The following is a 17,602-nucleotide window of genomic DNA, read 5'->3' on the forward strand; positions in this document are numbered from 1 at the left end:
TTAACTATTACTGCTCAATTACTGAACGGGAAGACTATTTACTTTTTTATCTTTTTTTGTTCAGGAACTCTGCTGCCTAAAGTGGGCATCTGCATAAAATAGTGCACACGCGTGCGCGCATCGAAGGAGTCCCGGTGAGTCCCGCTTTGCCGCTTCGCCGCAGCGTCGCTCAGGGCTCGCCTTGAGACTCTGTGTTTGTTTCCTGTTTCTCCTATTCATTTTTTTCCTGGGCTTTCGGCTCAAAGATGAATCAACCCCTCTACACGTTACGCACTGGCATGCCAGTGTAGTTTGACTCAGGCATAAATGGATCATTAGAGCCCAAACAACGAACCATATCCTTGAAAAGTTTTTTTTCTCGGAATTGCTCCACGCCGAAAAAAGCCCAACCAGCACCGTTCTTGTTCCCAGCAAAGCCACTGTAAGACTTGGCAACTGTAGACATCCGAACCTTTTACCCAGGAGTATCAACAGGAGTACTGAACAAGTTGCCTCTTCAGAGCCAAGTGGGGAAATGCCCTGTTGAAAAAGGGGCAGAAGGTGAGCATGCAGTGGCGCGAGTAAGTGCCTCCACACATACTATTTCTTGTGATGTGTTGCCCTCAACTAGCACAACTAAGAAAACTGAGATGCTAGCGAGTGACCAGGACTTGGGGGTTAGAAACCCCAACACGAATTTGACAGACATAGCAGTGATTGATTTAGACTCTATTCATATGAGCTATTCTGCACAAACGATCTCTGAAAGACTTGCTTTTTCACCGAAAATGTTTTCTGAAGTAGAACTTGAAATTTCTAATACATCCTCATTGCTCCTGGAACCTACACCCAGATACACATTAAATAGAGATACTCAAATTAGACAATCATCTTTTAGAGAATCTCAGTCCTTGCAAAGTGGCGGCAGAGTTGTGGGACTGGCCTTAGAAGCCATGAACACAACCATGAACACTCTGGTTAAATTGTTTGACTCACTTAACAAAAAGTTAAACACTCAAAGTGCTCAGATTGCAGCCATCATAGCCTGGCAAGCCACTGTCCAATCAGTAAAAACAAATGACCCTTGTTTGACTGAACCCAAGACTTTGCCTCCTTTGAAAATTAAATATAATGATCGAGCTTCTTCTCCCTTTAATCGCAGCCACTCTAGAGAGGAACCCTGTTCTAACTTGGAAGCAAATGCCGTTGCTTTTGCAGTACCCCTATTCCAAAAAATCATCCTTGACCCAACGGCAACTGAAATTGTGGACTCCAACCGTCCGCCTTCTCCTTCAGAATTAATAGCCAAACCCATTTACACCATTTTTACTAAATCTAACAATGGTGAAACCCTAGCATCTAATCCTCTAAGTAAAAATCTAAGCAATCCTCAAAAGAAAATGTTAGTAGCACAAGAAAAAAAGAAGTCCAAGAACATAAAAACTAAGAAAGGTGGTGTTTCAAATTCCACAAAACAATTTATGAATGCTCTTACTACCCCAAAAGCAGCATGTCATCCGCTGCTATCACGAAGAAATACATGCTTTTGAATCAGAAACGGAAAGCCAGAGCAGGAAACTCAAAGCCTCCACTAAATCCTATACCACATGCCCCTTTGGACAAACTGGTAGAGGCCATTGAGAGTCATGAGTCATCGTCAGTAGTTGAACGGTCGAATCCTCCTATTGACACCCCCAGAGAGCAGGGCAATTCTAATGTCCTCACTGGTCAGACCACCAGGCAAGATGAAATTTGAAGGGCTGTTGAAGCCTACATGGTTAACTTTGTCCACCTGCCATTAGTAAGTGCACAGCAAACAATCTCTCCTACACATTCGGCCCCTGAAAGAAACTCACGGGAACAAAGTCATCCTTTACCAAATGTTTGCTGTAAATCTGGTACTAAAGCCCAAAAAGTAGTTCACTTCGCTCCTGACAAAAGAGAAGGTGCACATTCAACTGAAAAAACTAAAACAGATGCGAAAACACTGGAGGGTCAAGGACTAGAAATAGCTATGATGTTACAGGCTTTATTGCCTAAAGCTCAATCTAAAAACACACCACGGCCGGTGGCTGAGTTGCAGCATCAACCTGCCACCGGAACAAAACAACTAGCAGGTCCCTTGCGGGACAATAATTTGTATTCCCTAATCATTGGTTGCCGCCCGGCCCCTCATCCACAATATCTTTTAAATAGAAAAAGCATTCTTGAGATATTTTCTGACATAAATCAACCAGAGGATGTAGGGTCTGCTGACATTGAACAAGTCAAATTTATTGATAAAAATACACTGACAGTTAGCTGTTTGAAGCTGCGCTCCCGTTTGGTTCGCAATATTATATGGTCTGCTAAAAACCAACTCTTTGATATAGGTTTCCTCCTGACCATTGGTCCCTCAACAGCTAACGACCTAATCAAAGCTCCAGTGCAAGATGTTGAAGCAGCAGCTTATGCAGGTGGTGAGGAATACTTTGAGCGTGATTTGCTATCTAAATGTGAATGTCGCAGTGTAGTACCCAGTTAACTAAGCCCACACATTAAAAACAGGCCGCTATCATTTGCCTCCTGGAACTCTTGTGGTCATTCTCACTTGTTTAATAACTACAAAGTAAACTTAAATCAATTTGACATAATCATGTTCCAGTAAACAATGCTTACCAATCACCCCACCTGGCAGGATCACACTATGCACTTTATTTTTTTTTTTTTTTATTATACGAGTATATAATCACCGAAGTGATTTTTACAAGAAGATGAACATAAAGTTTCACAGCGTATTTATCCCAACACGAGAATAAATCTGCAGCAACACGAAATTAAGGTAGAAGACCCTCCCCACTGCCGTCATCTATCTATTTATCTATGTCCAGTCCCCCTAGCTCGTAGGTACATGTGCAAAGATCTGGTCCAAGATTTTAGTCGCTGCGATAGACCAAGATGTTCTCAAGCCTCCTATTAAGCGCTCCCACCAGAGATCTTCTTCCCTTAGGTAGGCATTTTTTAGGTGATGAAGTATGTAGGGTGATCTAAATTTCTCAGTGCCTGAGCACAGTAATAAAAGGTGCCGTAAGGTTTCACTTTGTTCAGTGTTATTACAGAAACGGCAAGTATTCGTTGTTGCAAGGCCCCTTGTGTACAGAATCTCGTTTGTGGGTAACAAGTTTAGCCTTGCACGTAGTAGAGTGCTCCGAGTTTTCCTGTTTGGATGCCTTATCAAGAAAGGTTGGATTTCATTCAGTTTTCTGATTGTTGGAGGTAGATGTCTAGCTAGTTTGTACTCAGATGCCTTATCCAGTGTAATTATCCAGTCCATTTCTTCCATTCGTGTTTTGGTTTTTGTCGGGTTACCCAAAAGTTCTTCCATGGAGCTTCCGCAGATTTCAAGTTGCTGTAGGCACATTAGCTCCCATTTTGATAGTAACATGGATTTACTTGCGTTCATCTCTGCCTGTACCATCAGAAAAATTGCCGAGGAGGAAGGATCTTTTATCTTTCGATATAACATCACTGCCGCTCTTTTCACTATTGATTCTAAAGAAGAGAGGGAAAGTTCACGTCTTATCAAGGCGATCGGAGTGGAAGATGGTAGATTCAAGACTGAACGCCAGAACAGACTCTCCAATCTAGCCCATAAGCTGTCGGGTAAAGACGGCATAGCCTCTGCTCCGTAGGTAATAGTTGGAATAACTTTGCCCCTATAGAATTTAATTAGGGGCAGCAATGAGAAGCGACCATATTTGTTGTCCAATATTTTTGCTTGTGAGGCGAGAGTTTTTATTTTTTCCGAAAGATGGTGTTGCATCGCTGAATCTTTGGCCGTGGAGTCAATAAGGACTCCAAGATATTTAAATTCAGTCACTTGTTCGATTTTGTTTGTGGCCAGGTACCACAAATTCTTCTTTGTCTTTTTTTAGATTTTTTCCAAACACCATTATCTTCGTTTTTAGTTTATTTACCTCTAGGTCGTTGGCGGCTGTGTATGTAGACAGTGCAGACAACTGCCGTTGTAAGCCAATTGGAGTCTGGTCCAATTGGATAAGATCGTCTGCATACAGAAGTCTCGGGATCTTTTCTTTACCCAATTCTGGGGGGAATGCTCGTGTGCTAGTTGAAATATCTTTGTAGTCCCCAAAATAAGACAGGAAGAGGGCTGGAGCTAGTGGACAGCCTTGCTTGACCCCTCTGTCAGTTTTTATGGATGACGAGAGTAGGCCACTGGTGTTCAATCGTACCTGCATTGATGTAGAAGCGTGCAAAGCTTTGATAGGCTTCAGAATCTCCTGGGGACAATCCCAACTGATGAGTTTTTCCCAGAGCTTTCTTCGGTTGACTAAGTCAAAGGCCTGGGTCAGGTCTATAAATGCCAGGAATAGGTTCCGATTTGTTTCCCGAGCTTTTGCTTTTAAAAGGCTGAGGATAAAGATGTTTATACTAGTTCCTACTCCCTTTTTAAACCCTGATTGGAGAGGGTCATTACAGGGTGCCCTTTTTGCCCATTGATTAAAGTGATCCAGCAGAAGGGAACCATAAACTTTCCCTATAACATCTAGGAGGCCCACCGGACGAAAGTTTCTAGGGTCGTCCTTCCTTCCTTTTTTGAATATAGGGATAATAACTGCTGAGGTCCAAGTCGGCGGGATTGATCGGGAGATGGTACATTTGTAGAAAATTAAACTCAGCAGGTTTGCCCATTCTTCTGGTGCAGATTTCAAATTCTCATTAGATAGACCATCTGTCCCTGGAGCCCTTGATTTCTTTAGTTTGAGTATTTTATTCAAAATATCCGTTCTGTCGGAGAGGTCGACCCACCGTGCTGTCATCTGAGGAGATAGAGGGCCTTCAGCGGGATCTGGAGATTTGAAAAGTGATGAATAGAACCCAGTCCATGCTAGTTCCGAAATGCTGTTTAGCATCATTGAAGATGCCTCTTTAGCTCGTGGGTTAACCAGGCTCCAAAAGTCTCTAGAGTTGGACTTTCTAATTTGTTCAAGCATATTTTCAGAGTCCTGTTGATGTAATTTTAAACAGTAGAACCGTAGCCAGTTTTTGTAGGCTCTTGTTATCTCCTTTATATGCGCCCTGTTGGCGGGCGTGTTGTTTCTTGCAGCCATCCTTTTCGCTCTGCGGAGGATGTTTCTCTGTGCCACCAAAAGGGCATCAAAAGTATGTGCGTGATGGCTCTGGGATGCATTTGGCCCATTCAGTCTTTTTGGCGTGGCTCTGTAAGGTTCCAAGAGTGGTCTGTAATCAACCTTTGTGGCCTCCTTACTGCTTCCATACGAACAAGTGATTTCTTGAATGTTGGCCCGTGTGATCCTTACCCGATTGCCTTTTCTTTCCGGTTCAATTCTTCCTGGATAATGGTCTGTATCTAGTTTTGTAAAGGCCCATTTAATGGCCAGTAAATTATGATCGCTTTGGCTCGTCTGGGTAATTATGAAGTCTGTCAGCCGGGCTAAGAGGAGATCAGAGACAAATATGTAGTCTATTGTTGAGTTGGACAAACCTCTTTTCCATGTTGGTAAAGAATTACAATCGGGAAGAGTGGCTGCAGAGTTATAAAGATGTCTGGCCGACATTAGCTTCGGCCAGGCTAAGCCTTGTTTGCAAGGATTACTCTGTGCATGACCTGTGGTACTATTGCAAGCCGTTGGACAATTAATGTTTAAGTCTCCACATATTATAACATCGCATGCTCCGAACTCTAAGTAGACTGAGTCCAAAGTAGAGGTCACTGTGTCAAACAGTAAGGTCTGTTGCATCCCTTTGTGGTTCCAGTAGATAGACATCACCAACAGGGGAGTGCATGTCGGATGTTCTTCCCCAGCCTCCTTTCGTCGCCAAGAAATGAGTACCGCGATGACATAAGGGGTCTTCAAGATTATTTTGGTTATATCTAGTCCCATGCCCAACCGGACTGCAACGATTAGACCTGATGAGGGTCTTCCTTTATATCCCGTTAATGCTTCTGAGAAAGCGATCTCGAAGCCATCCAGTGCTGGTTTAGATTGTAACCAAACTTCTTGGAGACATAAAATGTCATAGTCCCCTAAATTGATGTCTCCAGGAGTTGTTAAGTGTAAAAACCCTCTTGTATTCCAGGTCGCAAGGGACAGTTGGTGGTGCTCTTGGTCAGTTTTAGTGGATTCTGATGGCTATTTGTGAAGGCGTGTAGATAGAGCTTTTGGGAGCCAGGCCCATGTAGAAGATTCAAGAGACGGTCTAGCTTGAGTCACCTTTTGGTTCTCCTCTAGTGTTATGATCGCCTTTATGTTAGGAGAATTACTGGGGGGAATGGCTTTCCCCTGAGGCGTGGAATGGACCGTATTGGACTTTAAGATTGTTGCTGGTTTCTTTGCGGGATTTGCCTTTGAGCTAATGTTCTGGCGTTCTTCATTCAATCTGTCCTCTGTTGTACGATCCTTTGTCTTGTCATGGTCTGTTGTAGGTTGTCTAGTTAGTGTTAGCTCAAAACCTTGTTTGAATAGTGCCTCCGCTGCTGCTGACAACGAGGTAGTCACGTCGGCTGATGATATATATAGGAGACACTGTGCCATATGGCCCTCGTGGAAAGGTTCAACCATTTTGAGATCTTCTGATTTTATGTTTCTTAGAGAAGAGATACTATGTAGCAGTCTCAACACTGTATGTCTATTTAAGACCAGATATTTTTGGTTGCCAGACCGTTGACGAATTTTGGCCGTTGGGACCATCTTATGGTTTTTAGAGTCTTGATGTGACTTCTTCGTATGGTAAGGTCTATAGTCCCCACTCTCATGATGTTTATATTCCTGAAATCCCCTTCTCTTGTGGGAGTACATCGAATCCTTAGAGTGATCTGATATGTCAGATTTTGTTTGCGTGTGAACTCTTGATCTGTATGTCACTTGAGGCCGGTGTAAAGGTGAGACCAGATCTCGATTTTGTTCAGAACGCTTTTCAATAGGATTTCTAGTTTGGTCCCCATGAATGCTTCGTAGAGATTTAAAACGCTCATCTAGTGAAGTGAAATCTGAGAGGTCTCTAGTAACTGTCTGATGACTAGGTGACCTCTTAGTTAGATGGAGATTCGCCCCTTTCTGTTGACTATCGGGGCAGTCATCCCAGTCTTGACTTATATCCATCAAATCCTTTTGCATAAGAAAATCTTCTATTGTTTTAGGTGACTGGGGTAAGACTTCTGATTGTTTCTCTGTATCTATCGCATTTATTGATACTGATTTCTTCCCCCCCAAGTTTTGAATCTTCTTTGGTAAGGGATCCTTTTGTTGGAGGTCAGATTGCTGAGTCTTCTTCGGTATGGGATCCTTTTGTAGTAGGTCAGATTGCTGAATCACTGAGGTTGCTTTAAACAAAGGGGCCGTTTTGAGGCATATGTGCGAGTTAAGAGTCTGTTGCTTAGGTCTCATATCCAAGTTCCCCTCGAGTGGCGGCCCTGGATTCAGTTGCTTGTTGCTTAGGCCTTGGGTGATTTTCGTTTCTAGTTGATCTTTCTGTGGGAGAATATCGTCTAAGCACATCACGTCATTATCGCCCAACTTGTTAGTTATCGGATTTGCTCTGAGTGGCAATGTGTTGAGGCAAACTGAGACGGAGGTTGAGCCCGATTTTGGTCTTGTCCCACAATCCTTGTTGGAGGCGTCCCGGCGCAGTGTGTCTGGTGTTGTTGTTTGAGTGCTTACGTCCCTCCCTGGCCTGTCTTTGTTGATTTTTCTTAAGCCTGTAAGGACTTCCATGGGCTCAGCTTGGTGAACATGCGAAGTGCCAATTGGGTCATTTTTTCTTTTCTCTAAAGCGTTGATATAGCCTTCTAAGTAAATAAGCTTAGAGTTCATCATCGCAAAGATAGATGTTTGATCTTTCAGGGAGTCGTTTATTGCCTCATAAAGTTTGCAAAAAGGTGCTAATGCAATTGTTACAGCAGACATAATGTACATGAAGTCCGCTTTTTTTGACGGAGTCTCCTTCGGTATAGTATAGGAAGACTCACTTGATCTTCTGTTAGATGCAGACCTCACAGGTGTTGACGGAGACCATAACCGCGATGCTTCCTTTGATTTCTGTTGGGAGGTCGGCGGCCTCGAAATGGGGCCCTCCCGGAGATCCAACAAGGCCTCTTTACTTCCATTTTCCTTGTGTGTTTCACTCTCCAAGGGAGCCACCAAGGGGGTGGACTTAGACCCGAGATTACCTTTCTCAAAGATATGAGAAGTTCGACTAGCAGTGTCGTTTTGCCCCACGCTATTTATTTCCGGTGACACTGGTGGAGCATTTGTGGAACAGACTGACTGGGGTAGAGAGTTCTTACATCCCAGTGTTGATTCAGTTAATGGCACAGCCTCCAAATCAGTTGGGGCTTCAAAGCTATGAGAAGTACGACTAGCAGTGTCGTTTTGCTCCACGCTATTTATTTCCGGTGACTCTGGTGGAACATTTGTCCGACAGACTGACTGGGGTAGAGAGTTCTTACTTCCCAGTGTTGATTCAGTTAATGGCACAGCCTCCAAATCAGTTGGGGCTTCACTATGAAACTCCTGTACTTCACTACAAGACTCGTTGTACACTGGCAAGGATGATGAAATTGCCATTTTCTCTGGCCGAGATTCTTGTAATTCCAAGATGATTGGTAAGCCCGGTGGTCCAGGAAAAGAAGCGTCTTTTGGATGTTCCCTTTGGTGAACTGGTGGAACAAAGGTCTCAGTGCTAGGGGGATTCTTCTGGGAGCTAGATGATACACTGAGTAGAGGTTCTAAAAGAGCTTCTAATAGGTCTGCGTCCGAAATTTCCCCAAGCCCTGGGTGATGCAATTTCTTTTTGGCTTGTCTGTAAAAGAGCGTTTTTAGTGAATTTTCCAAGCGATGACTCGCAGATGGCGTTACTGAGGTAGAGGATCTCAGAGGCTTTTTTGCTCTTGATCGCGTAGGATTTGAAGGGAGATCAAAGTTTTTTTTTTAGAGTAATCTAAATGGGATTCCATGTGGGTGACGAATTGGAGGCCCCTGTTTGTTGCCCCCTCTCAAATCTGTAGGTTTAACAGCCTCAAGTTCAATAGGCTCAAGAATTAAGGTGGCCAAAGGAGAAGGTGTTGGTACGGGCGAGCTTGAAGTCATCTCGTCCGGATTTTCAACGGTCTTGGCCCCCCCCACTGGAGACTTCGGGTCAAGTATTGCATAAATAGTATTTTTGACTCGACACATTTAGCTGGTGAGAAGGAAAGTTTGTTGTGGACTTGAGCCTTTGTTAGGTTTTGCAATGGAGACTTTGTAATGATGTCTGTAACCACCTGGTGGCGCTGTGGGGCAGCTGAGCCATGAGAAGCCGAGTACAAAGGCCTCTCCACCCCAGAAACGCTGGTTTCCTCGTCGGGACTCTGTGGCACTTCCGAGTCCCCCGCGGGTGCAGCGGGACCGCGGCAACCCGGCCACGGCTCCCCCGGCCCTCGACCCGGGTGGCCCCCCCTCCTCCGAGGGACGGCTCCTCCGCGTCGTCCACCGGGCCGGGGTGCCGTACCCCAGTCAGCCCAGCTCCGCTGCGTCGTCCTCCGCATGCGGCCCCGGCCTCCAACGGCTGATGAAGCGAGGCTCCCCTGCAGCTCCGCTGTCCCTCGGAGCCGCAGTTAGCCGCAGTTAGCCCGATTGGGGGCTCCTCACAGACGCCACCCGACCCCAGCTTCTCCCGGGTCCCAACATGGGAGGCCTCTACCCCTACGAGGGGAGGACCCTCCATGCTGCCCGCCGTCGCAGCCAGGGGCCGAAGCGCCACTGATCCCCTGAGGCTGGAGCCCATCACCGGTTCTGGATCGAATGTGCCGTGTTGCTCCAATCGTTTCGACTTGCTGGCGGCGTCCCCAATCATGGAGAAACCAGCGGAATGCTCAATCCATTCCTCAGGTAAAAGTTGTTGTTTGTGCTTCTGAGTAGGGTGGTTGGGTTTAGAGGCGTGCTGTTGAACAGTTAGTTTAGGCAGCTTTCTTGATGGAATGTTTTGTAGTTTGCCTCCCGGCCTTTTCAGAGAGCCTGCACATGATAAAATGGTAGATTGTAACGTGGATTGAGTATTGTTAGAGGATGGGGAAGATGAGGGGGCCAGCAAAAGAGTAGAGGCGTTGTTGGCACTCCGCAGCCTTCGTGGTTCGTTTTCATCTTCAAAGATGTTGTGTCCCAGGTCCAGGGCTTCTCCCCCATCCGCCCTAGACGCCATTAGACTGCCACAGACTGCCCACTCTCACACCACTCCGCTCCGCTTCGCTGCTGCCTTCTGGTTTTGAAGGGAAATGGCGTCAACTGTAGCCACTGTAGAGAGACTGAAACAGAGAGGGACTGCCACAGACTGCCCACTCTCACACCACTCCGCTCCGCTTCGCTGCTGCCTTCTGGTTTTGAAGGGAAATGGCGTCAACTGTAGCCACTGTAGAGAGACTGAAACAGAGAGGGACTGCCACAGACTGCCCACTCTCACACCACTCCGCTCCGCTTCGCTGCTGCCTTCTGGTTTTGAAGGGAAATGGCGTCAACTGTAGCCACTGTAGAGAGACTGAAACAGAGAGGGACTGCCACAGTCACTTTATTCCTGCTTTGCAGGGCGAAAAAGGACACCCAATGTCAGGACTTCTAACTGCCTTTAAAATCAGTTCTACCATCAAATTAGTGTCATCTTATTCTCCAAATGCCTTTGTACAGCTAACTATAATTTCTGTTGAACTTTGTATGCTTTAATTAATGTTTATTGGAACCATAATGGAATCAATGATGAAAGTTTCTTTAAGGATATGACCTGCATGTTGGATTTTATTGTGATGTCACCGGAAATCTGTCACACTGTAATTGCTGGTGATCTCAACTTGCACCTTTTTTCGGCTAAGAAACATTTGGAAAACTCCAGACTAATGCAATGGGAACATATGATGTCCTCTTGAGGTTTGTGCATGTCGAATTGATCGTGTACAGGGGATATTCCTCCAAAATACACCTGGCAACGTGGAACATACAAATCCATCATTGACTATATATGTCAATTTAAAGTTATTCATGAATGGGGTCTCATTTAATGTAATGTTTGTTAGTGACAGTGATCACCAAATGTTAACAAGCCAATGGTTGACACCCTCGACAACACCTGAAAAGCCAGCACCAATTTATCTGGGTGTCCTTAGTGCAAATGCCAAACTAAATCGAATCAAGTTGTGTGATGAAACAATATCTCAATATGCTAACTCACTAACAACGGCCTTTACTGACTCATGACTAAGTAACGAACACCCTAATGTCTGCTATTACGATCTTATGCAAGAATTTGTTCCAATAGGTCACAACACTAAACGGCCATTAGCAGTCAGAAATCAGGTTTTTGACACACTGGTTAAAAGAAAGAAAACTGAACACCGTGCTCAGCTACGCAATGTCGCTCTTCTTCCTCCAAAATATAGGGCAACTATCCTGACTAGAATTAAAACAAGACATACAAATTGGATGCAATCACATTGGGCTTCTCTTTACCAAAGGGATGGCGAGGCCATGTTGTCTATGACTCGTAATCAAAACACGGCCCAAATGTGGACCTTTCTATATGCAGTTACATCCACTTCCCAAATTATGATACAATCACACAATGTCTCAGAGAAGAGCTGGATTGAACACTTCACTAAGATCTATGCGAGACTCTCAATGGAATTGGTGGAGCTACAATGTGAAAATATCGCACCATTCCATCTTAATTTCACAAAATGTGATATTCTGCATATTATTTCCACACTAAGTGATTCCAAAGCCCCAGGCATGGACGGGCTTTCGAACAAACTATTCAAACTCAATCTGACCCTATGGGCTGAAGTTTTATTTAAAATCTTCAAAAACATCATTGTTACTCAATCTATACCAGCCTCTTGGAGACATGCCATCATTATACCATTGTATAAGAAAGGTGATTGTCAGTTGCCCCAAAGCTACCGACCGATTGCCATATTAGACGCTCCTGGCAAACAATTTAGTCGTATCATCTTACAGGAGTTAAATGATTGGACGAAATGTGAACGCAAAAGACACCCGTTTCAGTCTGGTTTTGTAAGCGGAATTGGCACTGTTTCTAACATGCGTGTGCTCAATTTGAGCAAACACAAATATGTTAACGAAAAATCATAACCTTTATGTAGCCTTTGTTGATTTTAGCATTGCATTCGACTCCATCGATCGCCAACTTCTATTTAAGAAACTTCTCCAACACGGCTGTCCCTCTTCGATTCTCACATTAATCAAACTCTTGCACTCGCACACCTCCCTGCAAGTGAGACTATCTTTAGAAGGGTTACTATCAGCCATAATCCCTACTGAAAGAGGTTTAAAACAGGGATGTACTTTAGCGTCTACCCTATTTAATTTCTTTTTATTAGGTATTGGCCTCAAATTTGAGAATGTAATAGCTGACTCACCCAAATTAGGTAAACAAAAGGTTACTTGGCTGTTATACGCTGATGACCTGGTGTTACTGTCTTGCACACCTAATGGTCTTCAAAATCTTCTATACAAACTCCAGGAATATGTTACTGAGAACAATTTGATTATCAATCTTGAAAAAACCCAAGTAGTAGTTTGCCACAAAACTGCTATAAAAAGAACGATTAAATGTACCTGGTCTCTTTACAATCAAGACCTAACCGCAGTTCAGCAATACAAATACTTGGGTCTTCCCTTCACGGAAGTTATGAACGACAACATTTATCACGTAACCCTTAACGCGAAAAATCGCTCACTAACTTCACAAGCTAAAATTTTACTATTTAGACATGGCAAATTCACATTAGTTCATATTATCAGTTTTTTTCTACAAAAAGTAACGCCCATAATCACCTATGGGGTCGGAGACAGTAGCACCAAAGCCAAGAGTCTTCTGGGATCATCTTGAATCTTACTTTTGGAAGGGTGTTCTGGGTTTGCCCCAGTGCACCCCTACATCATTGATTCGTTACGAACTAGGCTTAATTTCTGTGTGCACTCAAGTATTGTGGAAATTCTGTTTGCTCTATCGGAAATGTCTAATTGGAGCTTCATCCTCCAATAATTTGGGTGTGCTAGCCAATTATTTGTTAATTTCTGGCAAGAAATGTCCCAAGAAATGGGCGGACTGTGTTCTGGACACTTTAGATAAAGCTGATATCTCCCTTGAATTATTGTTGATGAATCCAACAAAGGATAAACTGAAATTATTTCGCTTTGACTGGATAAACACACGTAACCATTGTTTGGAATATGTGGATTGTGAAGTGGTAAAGTCAGCCCACAAAAAAATGCGTTGCCCTGAACCTTACTTAATTAAATGTGCTTCTAGTTTCGTAAGGGTTCAGGTGATGCGCATCCGTTTGAATTTGTGCTTAACGAGACAGATTTTGGGAAGAAGACAATTGGTGCCCCAAGATCAAACCTTCTGCAGATATTGTTGCAACCGCCAATTAATTGAAACATTATGTCATTTAGTGGTTGAATGTCCAGCTTTAAGATGTTTGCGACTTAAGTATTTTCACGCAAAATGTAACCCTCAAATATTCCATTCTAAAGAAGAAATATGGGACTACTTGTTAACTAGTACGAAATCTTCTGTTCAGATTGAACTGTCTCAATTTGTTAAGAATGTGACTCCTTATCAGGAATTGAGTCGGTAAAGCATTGTAAACTTTGAAATTTAGCATAAGTTTATCTGTTAATTTGGTTTTAACTTTTAGGTTTAAAATTGTGTAAAATTTAATATTGAATGTTTTCTTTGTTTTCGTATGGTATATGTTCTTTTTGAAAGGTTGATTTACTCAGCCATATCAAAATAAAAAAATGGAAATTACTTGTTTTTGCCTAAGATCTTTATGACATTTAACATGGCAGTCAAAATAAGTAGACAAGTGAAAAATACAAACTTATATGTCTAAACACATGCTAGACAGTTGAAGAGGTGGTAGGAGTTTTTACTACATGAGGAACCAAAGATACACTAAAACGCTGATTATGGCAAAACTATGAATGTTGAAAGCTTAAAATTGTATGTACACAATCCACTGATCAGCGCTCAGAGGTCTATCGAATTAGAAATAATGAATCCAAAGCGTTCTGGGTAAAATGGATGAAAATCCATAAAATGACCAATATAGCTCTCACAAAGATGGAAATTGAATGTAAATGTAGACAATCAAATGTGAAAAATGTGTGTCTAATTTTGTGAGGGTACATAATGGAACAAATGTACATTTGTGCAAAAGTATGTTTTGAGTAAAAATCCAGGTGGGAGTTCCTAAATCCTGTCATAAAATGACAGCTCTGTTTAAGCTGCCAACCATAATGAAGTGCACGCCTGGAGCCACTCACAGATAGGGAGGTGTGTTCTGAAGTACTGCCCATGCCATAATATTTATAATGGATAACTATAGGAAGGACTCAACTCAACTCAACACTCTACACACACTGCTTTCAGAACACCCTGCTTCCAGAACCCATACAGATGTCCGCACAGCACCTTATTCCAGAACCTTTCACTTTGTAGCTGACTCCAGAATTCTTTGAGAGATCCAGATTTCTTTGCAGAATCCAGACTCTAGCATTGCAAAATTATTGCTAGCCTGACCCAAGTACAAACATCCCAAACTGGAAGGGATTTAATTTTAATTCAGCTTGGCTGGCCACCACTAGGATTTTCCCATGTTTAATTCAGAACCATCATCTTGCTAGAAATATTTTTGGGCTGATTTCTTTTCACATCTAAAGAAGTAGAGTATCCAGAGCAGGTGGGTTACGCTGATCATGTGACTGTAAGATCCATCTGTGGCATTCTCTTTTTCATAGTCCTAATCTATTGTAATCAACCCATCTGTCATTTTCAAAAGTGCATTTCTGTTTTCCATTCTCGCGCCTATTTGCAAAAACAACCTTTACAAAAACCTCTATAACTCCCTCAGTTTTTATGATGGAAACGATATTTCAACTCCTACTTGTACCTTACATCAGTAGCTATCCATAGAACAATTATCCTGTTATAGCAAAAATCGTGCAAGGAAATGTTTGACGCAATCTTAATATTTGAAAGCTTTTACACGTGTGAAATAGCTTTAAATTGTTTCAGACTTGGACTTTGAGATTTCAAACCTAAACCATTGTTTGTGACTGTGTGCAACTGTTCAAAGCGGCTCCCATAGGAATTTATAACAATTTAAGTATTTTTTATCAGATTTGGTGTTTTTGCTCAGTCAATTATAAAGACAATTTCAAAGCCATCTGACAGCTGAAAAATCTTTTCCGTTTTTCTCTTGTGTTTGAAGGGGGAAGGTGGGACTGATATTCTGCTTGATTTGTGCTATTCCTGAATACCTGTTCTCTCCTCACATCTATTTATTGCCTATTGGGGTGTTGAGGGGTGTTGCAGGGGGAACCTCTAACCATAGTGCCACCTGTCTAAACCAACACAAAAGTATTCTTTTCTGTGCTGCATATGCTTTTAGTGCTCATTACTTGATTCATAGTGTATTAAAGATATTATTCTGTGTTCTGTCATTGGTGATTGTTGCTTACCTATTACAATATCCTGTGATAAAATTTTAAATACATAAATAAATATTTACCTTTGCAAACTAGCCTGATTCCTGGTTCAGTGTGACCGGGGGGTCTCAGGAGAAGGGTGTGATATGAGTGGTATATCGTTCAGAATATTGAATTTATAGACAAAAGTAAATAAGGGCTTCAATTGTGCACTATATGCTGGGCGAGACTTCGGTGCGTGCCAGATTGAAATCACTTACACATGCATGCCTAGATTGAGATTGTATTTCATTGACAATCTTCCTTCCCTTGCCTGGTCATTGCTATGGAAATGCTCCGCAGGTGGCTTGGCTGAACATTTTGCATAGAGCTAGCAACTGTACGTGTGTTAGCCTGATGGGAAGGAATAGCACTGGTGCAACGTTCTCCTCTAAATCTTTGCAGTTTGCTGTGTTTCCCGAACATGAAATGAGGTTTGGGGGTGCTGCAGTGCAATAACTCCAACTGTAGTAAAACTGGAACTGAGAATCCATCTCAGAGAAATTCCCATCATGCTTGATATCCAGTATTATTATTTTGTAAGAGTCCAAGGAAGATTGTATATTGCGTTTGTGTTGAGTGTTCCCAAGTCATGCAGAGGGATGGCTAACTTCAAATTAGGGAGTGGATAGAGATGTTATGCACTCTGCCTTATCTGAAGGAGACACTACCAGAATAACAGTTTTAAGGGTGGGTAAGACTATCTATGTTCAACCCTTCATGGCTTTTTAAAGGTCCAATTTTGAACTGTTGACTTGGTTACCTGCCGAAAGCAGAATCTATTTTAAAACTGTCTGCTCGTCCTTTCAAATGCAAAAATAGTAATATTTGAGCTGTTTGAATGAATATTCTCTACAGTTTACATTGGAAACATTGGATTCAGACATGTATTCATAACGTATACTGAATAATACTGTATCTGAATGTGCATGCAGCAAAAGAATGAAGCAGTGAAGCAGAATCCAGTAAGCACTGACCAATACTGTCACAATCGTCGCTCTTCTCATGTTGGAAACAGTCCCCTGGTGTACCCAAGGGCTACAATCACAATGAAGAGGATTGTTCATTCCAATAATTTACAGAGGATGCATATGCAATTACGTTTATGCAGCCTGCAAAGAGGAGAGAAAATGATTGTGGCCATCATGCCTCGGGCTCAGGGATATTCCTTTAGAGTTTGACAACTCATTTACATGTGACAGTAATAAGAAAAGTCGCACAAGCCACTGCCCTGGTGAGGGCACACATGAACGTGTCTGCCTTGATAATGGAACTTAATGACAAAAACCAGCAAGCACGCAACATTCAGCACTTGAAAGTTGCACGTGTGCACCTATTGGGCCTCAGTCTACCTTTGCCGGTATCCTGGGGGTGGAGCCGCCAAGATACCAGCAAACGTAGTTACCATTTTTACCACCCGGTCCGGCGGCATTGCCGCCGCATTACGGGTGCCGGAGGGATAGTGTAAATACTCATTCATGGAGTCCCATTGGACTCCATGAGGGGATTTGCCATCATTACCGCCACCCTCATTGCCGGTGCAGGTAATGATATCATGTTTTGACTGTAGGGCGCCTGGCTTACCGCAAGCATTTAGCTGGAGGTAACCCAGGTACCCCAACGGCAAACCCGTAGTTGGCCAGTGCAGTACAGTGGTAATATCCATGAATACCAGCACCTTTCAAGACCGGCTGACTTAGAATGAGGCCGATTGTGTGTTCATTGTCAAATCTCAAAAGACAGCACAGGCATTTGGTGGTGCATTCCTTTCCCCAGCCAGCGAGTGCTGGCACTTTTAATGCCTGCCTGTCACCCATTCTAGGCTGTCCTTCCTGATTGTGAAGATCTCCTTGCCTCGCTGCTTCACACCCATGACTCCCTATGCATCTCTCTTGCCACATCCTAGTGTACTGGTGGCTTTATGATCTGCTTGCCTCGCTGCTTCACACCCATGACTCCCTCTGCATCTCTCTTGCCACATCCTAGTGTACTGGTGGCTTTATGATCTGCTTGCCTCTCTGCTTCACACCCATGACTCCCTCTGCATCTCTCTTGCCACATCCTAGTGTACTGGTGGC

The sequence above is a fragment of the Ambystoma mexicanum genome, chromosome 5q (genome assembly GCF_040938575.1).
Source record: "Ambystoma mexicanum isolate Mex_15411 chromosome 5q, UKY_AmexF1_1, whole genome shotgun sequence".
NCBI classification, from domain to species: Eukaryota; Metazoa; Chordata; class Amphibia; order Caudata; family Ambystomatidae; genus Ambystoma; species Ambystoma mexicanum.